Below are 12,169 nucleotides of genomic sequence, written 5' to 3' on the forward strand. Positions count from 1 at the left end.
TGCGTACCCGCAGGTAAGGTTGAGAGAACCTGCGTACCCAGAGATAAATACATTTATAAAGACTTTCTCTCTTTTTGGAGTTTGACATGGAGAGCAGAGGCATAAGACTTGCCTAAGAGGATAGCATGACTGTTGATAGAGCCATACTAACTGTAAATAGTCATGGTGACATTTTTTAGTGTAACAACACCCCATAAGGTGACATCAATGTTGTAGCCTAACATGTCACGCAACGAGAGATTTTTCGTAGGATTTTTTGATCCATTGCGTCGGCATATAATGAATGTAGCAGAAGTTGAACTAAAAATACCAACAATATCAACAATTTAGTTGTATAGTGAAATGTTGAGTGAACTAATTTGCATGAAATGAAATTAATGGGAAGGAATTAACTAATATTCATGTATGCATGAAGATACAGTTGATGCAGAGAGAAGGAGGGTTTCAAATGGGTGATTTAGATGATTGTAGTTGGGGTTGGGGACTTTCATGGTGCCATTTCTCATTTTGTATAGTTGTCCAATGCATACGAGAGCATTCAATGAGCCTAACAAGTCATTGAAGGCAGTTATGTGGATCTCATCAACATCACGATTCATGAGGTCAAAGATGATTGATTAGCCATTTCTACGTGAGTTTTTGTATTCATCAAGAGGTGTTCTCGCGAGCACCTTGCTTTGGATGGACCAATATTTACATGATGGATTTACTGCCTTGAAAGGCAGTCTTTTTGGAGAAACAATAGTATCTACAGTTGAAGTTGTAGGTTGGGAATCTGCAAGGGTTGTCGTTGGGAGGGCATAGCGATTATTTGAGGATGAGATGGCATGGAAACCTTCATTTTTGGGAAGAGCAAGAGGGTTTGTCTCAATGACCAAAGGTTCCTCACAGTGGATAATCTTGAGTTTGATTACTTAGAGTGTCCTAGATAGAAGAGTGAGAGGAGTAAAACAATAAAAGAAGAAATAAATATAGTAGATGTCAAAAAAATGACTTAAAAGGAGATGAATGCGAGGAAGTCAGTAGGATAATCTGTAACATGCAAAGTTTGTTGGAAGGCCATGTGGGAAGTTTTTTCTTGGAGCACAATGGAGCTTGGTTGAAGATCCCCAGATGTTACGCGGGCATTGTGAGTAGAAGGCAGTAATACTACATATTTGTGAGTCCCATAAAAGAGAGATAGTCAATATTGAGGGGATGCAACCCTATTTGCACAAATATGCTCAATGGCAATGACTTGGGGGACTAGCTGCAGAATGGTAGAACCATCCATCAAAAGTGCAATTGCATTGTTATTTAAGGTTGCCTCCATTGTGATACATTTGTTTTTTCAAAGAGAGGCATTGCAAGTCGATACGAAATGTAAATGCATAGTAAGATAAAAAAAAATTGTAGATAATAGAAGGTAAAGGTTACATAATGATCCTAAATAAGATACACACAATTGACTATGATCTACAAGTAATTTCAGGAAATTGGAGGACTATTGTTTCTTTAAATTCATAGTGTTGGGGTGGATGATATGAAGAATAGCATGATAGACAAAATGGGCTCCGAAATACAAGACTTTCGGATAGAAATTGCATGACCTAAAAGGCAGAAACTATCCAGAATCTTTTTTGGAAACACAAGATACTAAAAGGTCATAATGATTCTGGATGTCGTGGGACTAGTCTCAGAAATGTAGAAATAGCCCTAGAAAAAATACTTATTTTAATACATGATCAAAGAAAATTATCATAATAAAAATGTAAAATTAATTAAAAATGATTTCATAAGTATAATTGATATTATTTCTATTTACATAATTATAATTGAAAAATTAATAATTGATATATGTGTGTATATATATATATATATATATATATATATATATAGATATATATATATATATATAAACCAATCTTTATAATTTCCATGTTTATAAATATTTAAAAACATTTATTACTTTTAGTAATTAAAAAAAAATATACTATTTTTATTAATTTTTAATAATTTCAATTTTGTTTTTATTATTTTTAAAATGTTTTTATCAAAATGTTATAACATATTCCTTCATTAATGTCAAACAGAGGTATAAGATTCAAAATCAATTATCCTAATAGGAAACACCTCCAATGCATTGACTTCCCTTTGAAAAGTTAAGACATACTATAATATAGACAACTAATAACCATGGGGTGAAGAATAAGAATCTGAGGCACATGGTTGAAAGTTAATAGCACGTGTTTTTACAATGTCGTTATTTGTGAACGATAACCCCTACAACCCATTCAAAAAAACAAGTGTGATTTTTTGAACTTTTCTCTTCTATATGGACACTCAACCTGTCATTTTAACACAACACCGGATTAGCCTCAGCTAAAAACCCCACTGTATGTATTATCATATAAGTGGAAATATCTCAAGATTACACACAGCTTTAGCTCTCACAGCTAGCCAGCTCTCAGTACAATCCTCATAGATGCTCACAGGCAAAATAGACTTCTCATTAAGTACTCCACACTGCCCTCCAAGCTCCTATTTCCTAGCATAGTTTTTCCTAGGTGATCCTACTATTACCATGTGTAACACTGATCACTCACACTGATCTTACACCCTGTAAAACTGCATAAATATCAAGGAATGAATTCCTTCTGCATGCAAGAGTTTTCCTTATAGGAAAATTATTGCAACTGATAGTATACTGTTCGTGTCTTTAATCTCAACTAGATCTTTCTATGAATAGACATGCATGAGTTATTTATGAGAGAATCCTCATTTATCTAGAGTACACTAGTTTGATGCATGCATGCATTAACTGACTGAACTCACGATTACTTCCTCAAACTTTTTCGAACTAATTTAACTGGACATAACTCAATTAACTGAGCTAACTAATTACAACTCAATTATAGCTCATCTTTACATCCTTAATGTAAGGAATAACTGTTGCATGACTTCACAAAGACTTATAGCTTGAATTTCTCCAACTAATTAATCTAATATGAATTAATTAATTATTTTTCAAGTAGCCGGTGAGACTAAATTCGAATTTTAATTCTCAATTTTAATTCAAGGACAAATTAAAATTGGAATATTCTTGTTGCCACATTTCAACATTCTGATCATTATGGGATGGCAGGGGGGTCCTAGGAAGGTGCATGAAGTTTCTTACAAGTTGGACCATGTGAACACTTCAAGGTGGTAGGTTCGTCTAGGATTTTGGGGTATCCATTCAGTTGACTATTGAAGAAACCGGTCCGTTGGGGCATCCTTCCAGTGGGAGCTGGAGAAGAATGCTTTTCTAGAATTCTAGGAAGTTGTAACATTTATTTCAGTTGGGGCTGAAGGTTAAAGAATTTATTAGAAAAGAGTTTGGTGGTTTTTGACCTGGAGGGGGTTTTCCACCTAAAATTCTTGTGCATATTGTGTTATTTTGTTTACTGTTGTTACTGGATAAACATTAATAATAATTGAAGATTAACTAATTCTCTGAAAATATTTAAAAGTGCTAATTTCTAAGGAATAATGAGTCACCTCCCATCTCAGTGTTTCCAACAGGAGCAAGATGGAGAAATGAAAATATCACACAATGATCTAACTCTAGATATGGCTGTGAAAGTTATCCCTTGGCGATCTATGTTGCCAATGTTGATTGTTTCCTTATACAAAGTCATGCCTTGCAATTTATGAATTGCCAATCCCCATGCCATGCGAAGGGGAAATTGTGTATGAGAGCCTCTTGTTACGGGGTGTTGGTGGGGGGGGGGGGGGATTGGCACATACTTTGGATTTGAAGCATCCCATGGTGGACCTTTATAGTTAATGAAGTCAACAACAACAAATGATGGAAATTGGGGGGGCCTAGAATCAGTTGCATAGGAAATAGCAACAACTTTCCCGAGCGCTCCATTAACAAGGTCTGCTTCCACCCATAAGTTGCTTGTTAGTATAACTTGTTGTCCAATGCATATTAACACTTTTGCATCAAGTTGTTCATCCTCTTGAGTAATGGAAGATTTTTTTTTTTGGTTCGGCATAGCAACATGAAACTAGCTTATTTGGGTACTTAAACATTTTTTTATTATGAAATGCAATAGATTGATTTTTGGCAAAAAGGGTGTATTCAATTTTGAAATGTTTTTTGCTCATCAGGTTGAATAGGGGATTTTATACGTGTCATGAGAAGTTTCCAATCATCCATTGTAGGGATTTCATTTCAAAGGTTGGAGAGGAGCTGACGAAATGTGATATGGTCAAGGTTGTTGCCTTGTTGGTGGAAGATAATTGAGAGTGTGAAAATTGTATCGAAGTTGTGCTAAAGTGCATTCCCATGAGATGTGCCCACACACATTTATGTATCCTTTACTAGTGGTAATTATCCAAGGTCACCTACAATGACTATAGATTAACCACCAAATGGGGTGTTTTGATGGGAGGGAAAATATTTCCGTAAACATTGATCAATTTGAGAAATCATTTTAGGACCAATGAAGCTCATTTCATCAATGAGAATGTATTTGACATGTTGAAGTTCTTATTTGATATTTAGGAGGGATTGACATTCTAAAGGTTGCATGGAGGATACAGGAATTCAAAGGACAAAGTGTATTGTTAGTGCATTTATGTTGAAGGTTGCAACACATGTTGGAGCAAGAAAGGGTAGAGGGATTTTCCCATTGGTAGAGTTGGTGAGAAATGTATGCTTGAGGCAACCAATTAGGTAAGACTTCCCTATCCCAATAGTACCTTGGATGATCACTTTTAGCGGTTTGGTGGAGGAATTTATTGAAAGGTGATTACAACCTATGTTGAAAGCAATGGTTTGGCTAGGGGACAATGAAGCAAGGTAGTGAGGATTTAGAGGCAAGGGATCATAGAGGTGTGTGGAGGAGTGATTGAATTCTATGAAGAGAATTCTTGTCTCTTGCAAATTTGAATGGATAGGAGAATATGCCCAATTATGGTGTGTATGAAAGTGATAGTGGCCAATCATGTCAAGGTCATCAAGGAGGATGTTCTTACCTGGGGGGTTGAGAAAGGAATTTCCATTCTTCTATATCCATAGAGTGGCGGGGTTGGATTCTAGGAAAAAAAAATTCGTCAGAGTCAATAGGAGGGGGATATTTAGGTGCACGGTGGACATGCCATGCATGATATGTGTTTTTTATTTGTTTCCAATGTGCAACAATCTCATCATCAGTTCTACCACTGCCATCAGGCAGTTTACGAAAATGGAAGTACAAAAAGATCGCACTCCAACAAAATTTGATGCAGTAGACTGCATAATGGGATGGAATGGAGGTGTACCAAGGCAAGATGCGCATGAATATGGCAATGCAGATATGTTTCCATGGATTTTTTTCCAGTAGGAGGAGAGCGACCAGGAATGTGCAACTTCAATAAGAGACAATCAGTTGAGTGAATGGGGTCTTTGCATGTTGGAACTGATGAAGAGTGTCATTGGAAGTTGGTCATCGATGTTATGTGAAACACATTTGAAGACAGTTAGTTTTACATTTAGAGAGATGATAGAATGACTACATTTTGTTAGGGGGGTCTTTTGAAGCATGTGACATGTTTCTTGTGCAACGATATCCCTATCAATAATTGTTTTAGTTAAGAGCTTGCGTATAACAGTGACAATAGGGGCATTGAGAGGAGTACTTTGTGCAAGGTGTGAAATCATTTGGTGGTAATTTTTAGACTTTGATTATATTTTTTATTCATACATAAAAATGTAGTTTAAAACAATATGGCATGGGACAATAGGCTAGCAATCAATGTGACCCTCCAAATAGTAAGCATGTGGGGGTTGTGGATGTTAAGGCTATCATCATTTATACAAGGGATAAGTTTTTCTTTCATAAGCATCGATGTGCATAGAAGAGGATTCACATAACTCCCACAGGACTCCATACTGACAAGATTCAATATTTTTTTTCTTACGAAGGAATGTAGACAAATGACAATGTGTGTATCATTGGACATAATTGACAAGCTCCACATAGTCTTGAAGCTGGATAGAAGCAAGGATATAATTTGTTGTAAGACGACATGGATCAGTAAGTGTGGATTGATGTATCCCTTGGTTTCTTTGATGGAGGGCTCGAGGGTTCCAAGGAATAACATAAGTATTGAAGAAGGACTTGGCAACGAAAACACTGGATTCATTCATCCAATCAAGGTTTTCCATGTTAGGTGCATTTTATAGCCATATAAAACCATGTATATGTGTAGATCCTCTATGTTGCCATTCATACCTGAGTGAAATAGAAGAGATAAACTAGAAAGAATTCATTCATGTATTGTACATAGAGGATGGAAGATAATTAATGGTAGAGTAATACCTGCACCAGTAGTCCTTTACATGCAATCATTTTAATAGGAATTCTTCTAGGAATATTGTGAACCTACAATGAATGTATTGAGATGCACGATGTGGATTAGAAAAAATGTTTTGGATCCTCCACTGATGTTGATCATGTACATTGGATGGAGGATCAAAGGTCATAACCATGTGCAATTCATGCCATTTGGTATCAACTACACTTTTTTTGGAGAATAATGTAGGGCTGCCTTGTGGAATGACCATGTGAATGATCTCTCCTCTAGCTTTGGTCTAGAAAGAGTAGCTTCCTTCAAGATATGATCCAAAGTGCGTAATCTGGTGTGGAAATATTGAAGGAGGTAGTTGCTCAAGTTGGTGGTGAAGGTTTGCGACGGTAGCCAACAAGGTATCTGCAAGGTATCTTTTAATGAAGAAATAAGTCATTGCTTAGATACAATGAAACATGATAAAGTTGTACACGTAATAGTGAAATCTAGGATGTTGTCTAAATATGATATCATGGTAGCACATTAGGTGTAAAGCGTATTATTTCATTCCAACCATTGCAAATCTTGATTGGTTTATCATTTAAGAACCTGTAGAGAAGAGGGTGGGGAAGGCCATGGAGAAGAGGCCCTCAATGTTGAACTCATTGACTAGTGAGAGGCCAACAATGGGTCATTGAAGGTGAATGGGTGGGTGTCGAATTAAAGGACTCCACGTAGCAAAGTATCTCATCAATTTCGGTTTGAGTATTTGGAATTGTTGATATGAAAGAGGATGGTTAGAGGTCAGATGTGTAATAGTGGATACGGTCAAGGTCAAAAATATTAGGAGGGAATTGTTGGGGTTCAGGAGAAGCAACTATGACATGATGTAGAAGGGGGGAGGATATGTAGGAAGAACAGACAAAGTAGATAATGCAAATGGGTTAAGATGGACATCCTTGTAGTAAAAATCATTTTATAATTTTTACTACAAAGCATCTAGAACGTGTGATCTGTTGACGAAGAATTCATAGGTTGTGTCATCATAGCTTCATTTACTAATAATAAGGATACATATATCTGAAAGCATGCAAGGAAGGGAAGTGACAATATGAGTTATATCTTGGGGAAATTTGATGGTATGGCTAGACTACTTGTAATGGCCTCCACGTGAATGGGCCACTCGGAGAACTAGGTTAAAACGTGTAGTAAGCATCTCCTCAACTTGGGTTAGGCATGTGAGGACATGTGGTTTCTTTCCTGGATCCATTTTTTTCAATAAGGAGAAGCAGTGGACAGATCATTCTGAGGCACAACAACAACATCTGAGAAGACCATGGCGAGATTTTGTTTTTGTTGATGGGTAAGATTCCTTACAAATGGAACAAAGTTTTAGGGGGCTAAGTGAATCAATCATTTCATGAAAATAATGATGTGCATGTTGGAGAGTGTTTTTGTTGTAATTATGGGGATTTGAAGTGGACAAATTGTTGATGGATGGTTGGATAGGGAAGGTGGGCCGTGAAGAAAATGCAGGCTCGAGAGGGGTGTGGATGGCATGTGGGAATGTATGGGAGGATGACAACAAATGTGTGCATGGAAAGAGAGGAAGAGGTATTTGGGAAGTTAGTGTTGTTTGGATGGAGTTGGGTTGAGAAGGAATATTATGTCACTGACTATTGTACAGCAGGTGATGATGTCTGTTAATTTTTTCCTTATTAAGTGTGTATTGCCTTTGTTGACATGCCTTCTTTGCAAAAATCTCCAAAGTGGATTGCGTAGCTAATCGAGCAAGGAAAGTTGTTCCTGGATTTTAGACATCTGTGGTTTATATCTTCTGAGTTAGTTACCGGAGAACCCCTAGTAATAACCATATTAGGAATGAAAGGTCTTGTACTTCGGCCCTGGCAGACCGTTCCTCTAAAACTAAGCACCATCTATGTTTGGAAAATGCCTCAATTGTCGCCGGGGAAGAACATCATCATAGGAGAAAGATTAGAGAGGCTCTTGAGATTATGAAACATCCACATAATCTTAATAGGGATAATGGTATCGAGATCAGTGGTCGCTGGTTTCCCTTAATTAGAGAAATTAAGACCACCAATACATCCTAGGTATAACACTTAGTAGGTGGCTATCTTCCTTCCTTATCCATCTTAGGTTAAAAATTAGTAAAAAGATTATTAGTTTTATTACCTTTAGTACTATTATTGTTACTCTTAATAGATAATTAATATTTAATTATAATAATTATTAATCAATTAAACTATTAATAGGAATTAGGAATGAATATTTATAATATTTACTACTAATTATTAATTATGACTATTAATTATTAATATATTAATACATTTTAAAGATGATTTATAGTTAGACTAATTAATTCTCTTAATAATCAGATTTAATAATAAATATTTTTAAACCCAATTAATTAATTAACCTCTAAATTATTAGTCAAAAATGACATTAATATTCATTATAATTAATAATCAGTAATTACATTGATTATAATAATTATTTATAACAATAATAGTTATCATAACATTTGTTATAACTAATAAAAATTATAATGTTTATTAAAATTATTAATAAGAATTAGTAGTGAATTTTTGTAATATTTATTACTAATTACTAATTATTATTATTATAAATTATTACTATTAGTCATTAATGATTATTATTATTAATTATTACTATTAATTAGTTACTATTAATTATTAATTATTACTATTAATTAATTATTAGTATTATTATTAATTTATACTAAGAATTATTTATATCTAGATCAAGATTAAGAATAGTTCTATAAATCATATAATTAATTTCCTAATAATTAAATTTAATAATAAATAGGTTGTAATAATTATTATTTTGATATCCTCTCATCAAAACAACTCACCTCATAACTATTTAAAACTCTCATTTAGCTCTTCTACTATCAACATTCAGAAATAGTCTTGATGATGGATCCCTGTTGGGATTTGAAATGTTGACAGAATATGGTTATTACTGTGGGTTCTCCGATAACTAACTCAAAGGAACGTTGTTGTCAAAAGTGGATGTGTAAGTGTGATTTTTGCAACAAGGATGAGTTAATCATGCATGCGAAGGGAAACTTAAGGTACATAAAAAAATAAAAAAATTAAAATTAAAAATTAAAATTAAAAAATTGTTGGTGTGATGAAGGAAAAGACATTTATATTATTTGCAATTTGAAAGGTAAATAACATGAATAACATTGTACTATTTTAATTAAAACAACAAACATGTATCTATGCAAATAAATATTACCATTAGTATAAATAGCATTAGAATGTATCCATAATGATGTGTGTATTTGAGATAAGCTAAGAGGAGGTGATGACGACATTTGATCTTGGTGGAGATGTCTCTAGTGTGGGTTGCTTTTATTGCATATGTCATATACAAGAGTGGTGTGCATATCATCTAAAATCTTTGTTAAACACACACATGATGGAAAGAGTACGAAAGATAAAACATGAGAGTACATTTATTATTAACAAGTGATATACATTTATAGTACATTGTGTGATCATTGGGTTCCACATCCCAAGGTCTCTTGGATTTCCATAGTCTATTCGGCTTCCACACTAACCCATAGAGGATTAGGTGTCCAACATTCGCCCCCTTAATCCGAAGAGTTATGTATGAGTCCAAGAAGAGAGTTGTAATACAAAATGTGCAAAAAATACATGGCAGCACTAGGTAGAATGTGCTCTCTGAAATGTTGGTATAAAGGGCGATGGTTTACGGATGACCACCAACACTGGAATGCTTAGTGCAATTCCTAGAACTCTTCCAAAACTAGCAAGAAGTTGAAGTCTCTGTTAGAGGAAGTGCTCCTATTGTTTTGGAGATTGAAACCTTCAACCATGAAAGGGAGGTCTCACCCCACATAAATGGGAGAACTTCAACCTAAAAAGGGAAGTCTCAACTTGTGATGGTTTAAGGATGACCAACAACTCTCGAATGCTTAATGCAATTCTTGGAACTCTTTCGAAACCGGAAAGAAGTTGAAGTCTTCTGGTAGAGGAAGTGTCCCCAACTCTATTCCTGGAACTCTTTCGAAACTGGCAAGAAGTTGAAGCCTTCTGCTAGAGGAAGTGTCCCAAATTCTTTTCCTGGAACTCTTTCGAAACTGGCAAGAAGATGAAGTCTTCTACTAGAGGAAGTGTCCCAAATTACCAATTAAAGGCATGCTCAGGGACATCTTTGTCTTTGGCTACAACTCTGAATCTGGTGTGACAGGTTGTGGCTCATGCTCGCTTGATGTGGCTTTGAAGCTTGTAGATGACCATCATTTCTCCCCCTGTCAGAGACAAGGTGAGATGATGGAGAAAACTCAACTGCAAGATTGTTCAATACTCTAGAACAAGTTTTGACATGTGACTGGAATATATTTTTGGTTGTTGATGCCCATTGCCAAGAAGCAATCCATCCAAGATGAATCTTTGTTCTTGCAGGAGGTTTGTTTCTGAAGCATCTATCTGAAGAATGACTGGTTTTATGACAGTGCTTACATGGATGAAGATCAAAATAGTGATATTTCAGATGGCCAACTCGGCTACAGTGTTGGCATTTCACAATTTGTTGTTGTGGGAGAGGGGCAAAATCCAGAACAGCTGAAGGTGAACTATCATGAAGAGCAGGTGAACTGTCATGAATGAATCCAACACTTTGAAACCGAATGGGTTTTGAATAGTTTGGAACGTGAAAGGACACATCCTTGTCATATCCAAGACCTATTATGTGCTTGTTAGGGATAATCTCTTCCCAAGGTCTGATGGTGAGCTTGGGAAGTGCAAATTGAACTTCTGCATCTGCATGTAATTTTGCTGCTTCATTGTGTACTAAATCTAAATGAACTGTAACATTATTGACTTGTTGTTGATGGGTTGTTTTCTCAATGTTCTGAACAGAAACAAGTTTAGAATGATGACTCCTCTATTTTAATTCTTCTTGTTGAAGTTGGGATTCAAGCTCCAAAAATTCTACCTTTTCTTGTGTATACTACAGATAGGTTTTAATATCACATAGAGTGTTCTTACTGATTTTCACTGTATCATAATCAGTAGAATGCATCAAAGTTTTCAAGAATTCTAATATTTCAGTAATTTGAGCCATATTCTCCATTGTCAAAATTACACCTTCTAAAAACTGATCACAATTATGACCCAATGTGGAAAATTAAACCCACTCACAGTACAAAGACACAGCAATATCCTCTATAAATGTGCACCAATTAACGAGTGTGCGATAAGAAGCAACTAGTAGAATTCAAAGATGCTACAACTGGATCAACTTGAATTGCTTTTACAAGAGTCCAAGAGAGTCTTGAAGCATACCAAGAAGCAGCTTAAGTATTCATTCAACACTATAATTCTTTGTTTCTCATAATTTACAAGGAGCCAACAAACTAGACAAGGCAGATTGGTTCTTATTGAAAACTTTTATATCTAAACACCTGCTGTAAATAAAAGAATGCCAAAATACCAATATGTGTTCCCATTTGAATATCTTTTTATTTTCTGACTTCACTCTTTGAATGGCATAAATTTGTTCAAACTAAGAGCTGCTCCTACAACTGTGATTGTTCTACTGACATAAATTTGTCTTCAATGCACATATAAAACTTATTGAAACCAAATCACATATTTAACTCCAAAGTATAACCAGTGCACATATAGTCATATAATCTCAGTAATAGCATCTACAATAGACCAAGTTCTGGCACCCAATCTCGTTAGCTCATCAAAACTATCTCTGGCTGAAAGAGTAGCTGTCGAATCAAACAACTTACCAAGGCACCTTTAGTCAATACAGAGTCCATAAATTATAATATTGCTAA

Source organism: Pinus tabuliformis, chromosome J, assembly GCF_031772625.1.
Source record: "Pinus tabuliformis cultivar Carrire ecotype Pingquan chromosome J, CPIR1, whole genome shotgun sequence".
NCBI classification, from domain to species: domain Eukaryota; kingdom Viridiplantae; phylum Streptophyta; class Pinopsida; order Pinales; family Pinaceae; genus Pinus; species Pinus tabuliformis.